This window comes from Hordeum vulgare, chromosome 1H (assembly GCF_904849725.1).
Source record: "Hordeum vulgare subsp. vulgare chromosome 1H, MorexV3_pseudomolecules_assembly, whole genome shotgun sequence".
Lineage (NCBI taxonomy): Eukaryota > Viridiplantae > Streptophyta > Magnoliopsida > Poales > Poaceae > Hordeum > Hordeum vulgare.
The window spans coordinates 2,877,641-2,883,640 of record NC_058518.1 but is presented as its reverse complement, the minus strand read 5'-3'; the positions used below and the strand labels follow the sequence as shown (position 1 = coordinate 2,883,640).

Sequence of the window (6,000 nt, the reverse complement as noted above, 5' to 3'; positions counted from 1 at the left end):
GGCCCATTGGAAGCAAATCATGCAGATGGAAGTGCAAAGGTACGACAACGGAAAACATTACCTACACGAAGGAACAAAGGGGAGCACACAAGACTTCCTATCCTCTTGATATTTTTATTTCCAATGTCTTTGATTATCTTTGTATCAAAAAACATTTTTAAACCCTGTTATTAGTTGGTGGTCAGCGGATGCATGAATGTACTCTGATTATCTCTCCCTAATAATAAAGCGTCGAGTCGTACGCTGTCGGCGTTTTTGCAAAAGAGCCCCTGTCTTTTCATGTAATTAACCCGCACTCCCTCTTTAAGTGAGTAACCAGGAAAACGTTTCCTTCTTCCAAAAAGAACCTCGCGTTTTGGCGTATTCCATCGGAGATCCTTCTCATAAGATAAGGTTCATCACCGGAAAGATTCAGCGTCCTGAGCTGAGCGTGCCGCAGGAGCCGGCGAGCGCGGCCACATCAGCGAGGGAGCCGCGCAGCGCGGCATTCCCGGAGATGTCGAGCTCCTCGACCGTGCCGTCGCACCTGGCGGCCGCGAGCGCGCCGCTGACGTTGGCCCCGTGGAGGCTGAGCCGCTCAACGGAGCTGAGCTGCAGCAAGGTGTTGGCGACGGCACGGAAGTCGGCATTGAGCTTGACAGCGGCGAGCGAGAGCGACGTGAGCCGCCCGCCCCGGCACACCGCGTCGGGGAACCTGCAGGCGCCCTCCTGCACGGTCCAGCCTTCGAGCGGCAGTGATGGAGCGTGTGATGCTATCCCCGTGCTATAACCAAGGCATCTCAGTCTTGGTAAACAGTAGTGTATATTCCATAATATTTTTCAGTTTAGCAATTAGCACAGCTAGCACCATGATACATGTCAGCACAAATGCCCAGCCAGCCTCTGTTGAAGAGAAAAAGCATGACAGGACAGAAGCATGTGCCTTTCTGTAAGTTTATGAAGTCAACGTCAGATGATAAATTCTCTCAACAATATTTAAAATGACAAACTACTATACTGTACTCTTGTTAAGTTCTGAAATACACTATGTTGGCCATTATGAGAACTTTCTGATTAGCGAAGGAGAGAATGTGTTATATCAGAACAGAGTTTAAGGGAACACCAATAATTTACAGTTCTGGACACTTACAAGATAAACAAATCCTTATGAAGCCTTTGTAGTTCTCTCCATTCTTTCTGTTGGTGTAGTTGGTGTTGTTAGTAACACCTGCAGGCATAACAAAAGAGGCATCTTCAATATTAACAAAAGAGGCATCTTCAATATTGAAATAACTTGTAAGACATAACAAAATTGATGTAAACAGCTGAACAAACAAAAGAGGCATCTTCAAAATTCCAGGTTAATCAGCGCCTGATGCTAAGTATTATGAGGTTTAAAATTACAGCAAAACAATGAGCTAATAAATATAACTCATCATTTTGCGTCAGTGATTAATAAGAAATATCAAACAGGGTCTTTCTTCAAAGATAGGGAGTTAATGAGAATATTCAACCCTATTTGATTTAGACACAAAAAATAGAAAAAAGAAACAGTTACAAAGGTAGGATACATGATAGATGATAATGCCAAAGAGAGCCTACCAGCTCAAGGTTGTTCTTGGCAGCCTCGCTTCTCAAAATATCTGTCTCTTCCAGAGGAACATCAGGTACCACAAGACCTGCAGTACATATGTAACTTGATTGTTACAATGAGAACAGAAGTTTACAACAGCAAGAAGGTGCCACATTGCTAATACCATTGTACGTCGTGTAAAACATAGTTGTGCGTATCTGTGTATGCTCTTATGCAACTTTTTGATCCTCAATTGTCTACGTGAAACCTTATCCCCAATGCGTCCTAGGAGAGGGATCCAAATCGATCTTGCACTCAGGAGCCGGTTGCCGGTGAAGAAAACAGAGAAGGAATAAATAAAGATTAAGCACAAATCAGGGCATAACAAGGATCCAAATCGACAAACTACCGGATATAACACTAAGATGAAGACCATGACAATGAGAAGCCACCCCCACCCTTTGATTTGCCTGTAAAAATCAGTTGTTGGCAACTGGCATGGCTGCAGCCCCGACTCCTTGACAAAACAATGTACATGAAAAATAGAAGCCGCATGCGCCAATAAGTTTCATTCAGGCTTTTTACCGGCCCTTTTAGGTGAATTTATTGAACACTCATTCAACCAAGCATGCTGCCCTACCACCTTCATTCACACCCCCAAAAAGAAATAATTAGCGAAAGTGAGATTGTTAACGCTCACAAATCATAAAGCTGCAAAGTCTGCATGCCGAACAATGTAAAAAAGATAACGTGGTGATGAGTCACATAAGAAAGAATAATCACTCTAGCACTGCCATGAGCCATGCTGATTAAGAAGAGCACATGAATTGTACCTGTTTATGTATTTAAATGGATTTCTCCTCCTAAAAGAGGGAAAAAATGTTTGGATCTCATGTTCCCATGAGGCAGGTGTGCTTGAGCATTGCAATCTTTTTGCACTTTTGATTGGAGAAAATGGGATAAACAAAGCCACCAAGAAACAAAAACACAGACAAGGACATGGAAATGGCATGATTCCACCATTAGTTTATCAGCTAAACAAGCACTTGATCACCATATTTAACATACCACTAATGGAAAATTTGGGAGTACAGTTTGGGGACCCCATCTGTTTGTCCCCTACCCTCTCATCCATCTCACAAAAAACAGTTTGTTTTATATGTGGGAAGTCGTACCAGTAATTTTACATGTATGCCCCTCGTGTAAACTAGGAAGGAGGACGGAGAGGGACAGGCGAGGGACCAACACAGGAAGAGAAAAAGAGCAAGCTTTGGAGAGATAGACGGAGAGCACGAGGAAGGAGGTCGGGGTAAAACACTACTTTGAGCACTTGGTTCACGCTAGCTCCTACCTCTGTTATTTCTTCGTATGTAATTATGCTGGCTGCTCGTGGGATATTCAGACTGAAATGTCCCACAAATATATTTCCTTTGCCCACGGGCGTCCACGTATAAATTTATGCAGTCTAAATTAGTGGATGTGGTCTTGAATCATGGTTATTGGGTTAAGAGCGTGTTTTTTCCCCGTTGCAACGCACGGGCTCTTTTGCTAGTTTTATTTATGTTCCGTTGTCTATATTATAGGCAAGACTAATAATTGTTAAAAGTATAATTAGGTTTAAGTTAGATATAAGGAGATAGAGATAGAATTAGTTTAAACCACATGTAACTTGTCTTGTACTCCAAGCCTCTACCCCTCATGTACTCCTATATATACCCCTACAAGGGTTAGATCAATACAACATACAACAACACAATACTCAGCCATTATACAATTTCCACATGGTATTAGAGCGGTTAGTCTCACGACGCCGATCCTAGGACTTCCATCACTACCGCATCGCGCACCGCCCCCGGGGAGATCAATCTCCTCTCCTTGGGGGCACGGCATCCGGTCTCGATCAAAGATCGGATCGGTTCTTTAGACTAGTTTAGATCCAATTTTTAAAATTCCAGTAGATTAGTTCTTCGAGCCACCAAATAAATCCTGCTACCCTCAAATTCCAGCAAAAATTGATGTTTCCGACCGCAGCCAATCCTACAACACCTATGGAGGTGCGCGGCGGCGATCACCTGCTGCGGCATCGAGCTTCACGTCTCGTGGCTTCGGGCGGCTCCCTCGACTCCAAGCACACGACACCTTCGATCCGGCAGGCTGCGCCAGCCGCGGCATGCACGCATCGTGAGCTAGTTGGTAGTTTGACCATTGATTGATCAAGCCTCAGGCTAGCTAGCTTTGCACATGCCGACTCCCGAGCATCACCAGCGCCGATTGGATCGGCTTGGGCCGATCTACCTGGCTTCCTTACCGCGACGGCATTCACGGAGTTACCTACTCCAGCTTGACCGGACGACCTGACACAGACTTCATGGATGAGACGGCAAGGACGAACTCGGCGGCAACCCCGATCCAATTGATCCGACTTGACGGCTAACAACTCTGGGGCTCTGGGCGTATGCAGAGAACAACGACGCCACATTCGTCGGGTGCATTTCGACTACTTCAACGCAAGCACGATCGAGCAGTGCCAGGATCCAACTCCCGCACATGTCCATCAGATGTGTGCAAGCTGCCTGAGCATGCATTAGCACTAGCAGGACGTGTGCAAGCTGCGTGAGCATGCATTAGCACTAGCAGGACGTGTGCGTCCATGTATGATGCATGCTCACGCAGGTCGCAGCAGGTCTTCACGTACATGTCTGCATCACCTTCTTCATATCGATCGAGCTACATCGACTCTGCACCGCCAACCGAGCCATCGCCGAGAAAATTAGAGCATCACGGGTATGAGCCAGCGATCGGAAGCACACAGACACCCGCCACTACACCCAGCTGTACGACTACATCGCGTCTTTATCTTCAAAAAGCGATATCGATACGCATCATTCACACGCCAGGCCGGTGTGGAAAGTGATGCAATTCTTCATCGATTTCCCCGGCGCGACACGACATCGACACTTGGTCGCCACAAGGGATGCCTTCAAGCGACACATTATCGTTGACACGCTGCTGCGACGCCACCGCCGACGCTTCATCGCCAAGGTCTTCATCAACATGGTCTTCACCAACATCTTCATCAACACGCCGCCACCCCTCGTCCACAAGATGGACACCTATCGTCCTCAGACAGATTTTTCTGCAAGGCGTGACTCCGACGATGGCATCGACAGCGTCATCCACGACGGCACGACTGCATCGACATGACATCACTACAGTGACGACCCTACGTGGCCACACGGTTCTGGCAAAACCGATGTGTGCTCGATGGGCTTCCTTCTGTCTTGGCAAAACCGATGGACTCATCGCCGACGGCACCCTCTGACATCCGTAAGGTGCATCCACGTCTGCAGCTCCGTTATAGCGCATTTTTTTGCGCCTCCAGCTTTGTGCGGCTTCATCATCCACGATGATCCCACATCAACCTTGACTACCTCGACCACGGCTACATCATCATGATCAGCTACTTCGACATTGACATTAATGACTACGTCTACATCAACTCATCGGCAACAACTCCAGTCAACAACGTTCGCGTCGTCACTAGCGTCCACGCCACTCCCGCTGTGACTGCGAGAGGCAATAGAGGAGAGACCAGGAAGGCACCAGAAGGGGACGCAGTCACCGCCCTAGGTGCTGACCCATCAGAGACGCAGTTGATGATGGCGTGGTGGAGAAGATGACAAAGGCGCAAGACTTCAAATTCAATCGCAAGCATCCGCTTCACTCCCGCTACGACTGAGGGGGAATGTTAGAAGTATAATTGGGTTTAAGGTAGAGATAAGGAGATAGAGATAAAATTAGTTTAAACCACATGTAACTTGTCTTGTACTCCAAGCCTCTATCCCTCATGTACTCCTATATATACCCCTACAAGGGTTAGATCAATACAACATACAACAACACAATACTCAGCCATTATAGCTGCAATTGTTTTAACAAGGTAAAATAGCTATGTGTTCTTCCACTTCTGTAGGATCGCTGTACACACCCGCCACACAACACATGAAAGTTGTGCCTTCCATCCATCTGATCACATTGCTTAGAAGTTCTTGCCATCTCAAGATTCCTGGTGTATACTAGTGGTTGCCACAAGTTGACATGCATGCATCCATTGATTCCCATGTCTCTTTTCGACCCATGCCATCTCATCCAATTTCTCTTTCCTACTTATTGTGATTTCTCATTGGATTTTCATAATTGCTGATATTACATGGACTAGGTCACAACAAGGCCCATTGGAAGCAAACCATGCAGATGGAAGTGCAAAGGTACGACAACGGAAGCATAACCTACACGAAGGAACAAAGGAGAGCACACGAGACTTCCTATCCTCTTGATATTTTTATTTCCAATGTCTTTGATTATCTTTGTGATCAAAAATCATTTTTAAACCCGGTTATTAGTTGGTGATCAGCGGATGCATGAATATATTATGATTATTTTGTGTT

At 46.1% G+C, this 6,000-nt stretch overlaps 1 long non-coding RNA gene across 1 annotated transcript; it reads right to left on the bottom strand.

Moving 5' to 3' along the window:
- Positions 1 to 1,173: 1,173 nt before the first annotated feature.
- LOC123403452 lies at positions 1,174 to 1,806 on the bottom strand. Its single transcript, XR_006611475.1, has 3 exons — positions 1,745 to 1,806; positions 1,582 to 1,658; positions 1,174 to 1,207 (listed from the first exon to the last, which is right to left on the bottom strand). It is a non-coding gene; the product is annotated as an uncharacterized LOC123403452 (long non-coding RNA).
- Between the last annotated feature and the right edge of the window lie 4,194 nt (positions 1,807 to 6,000).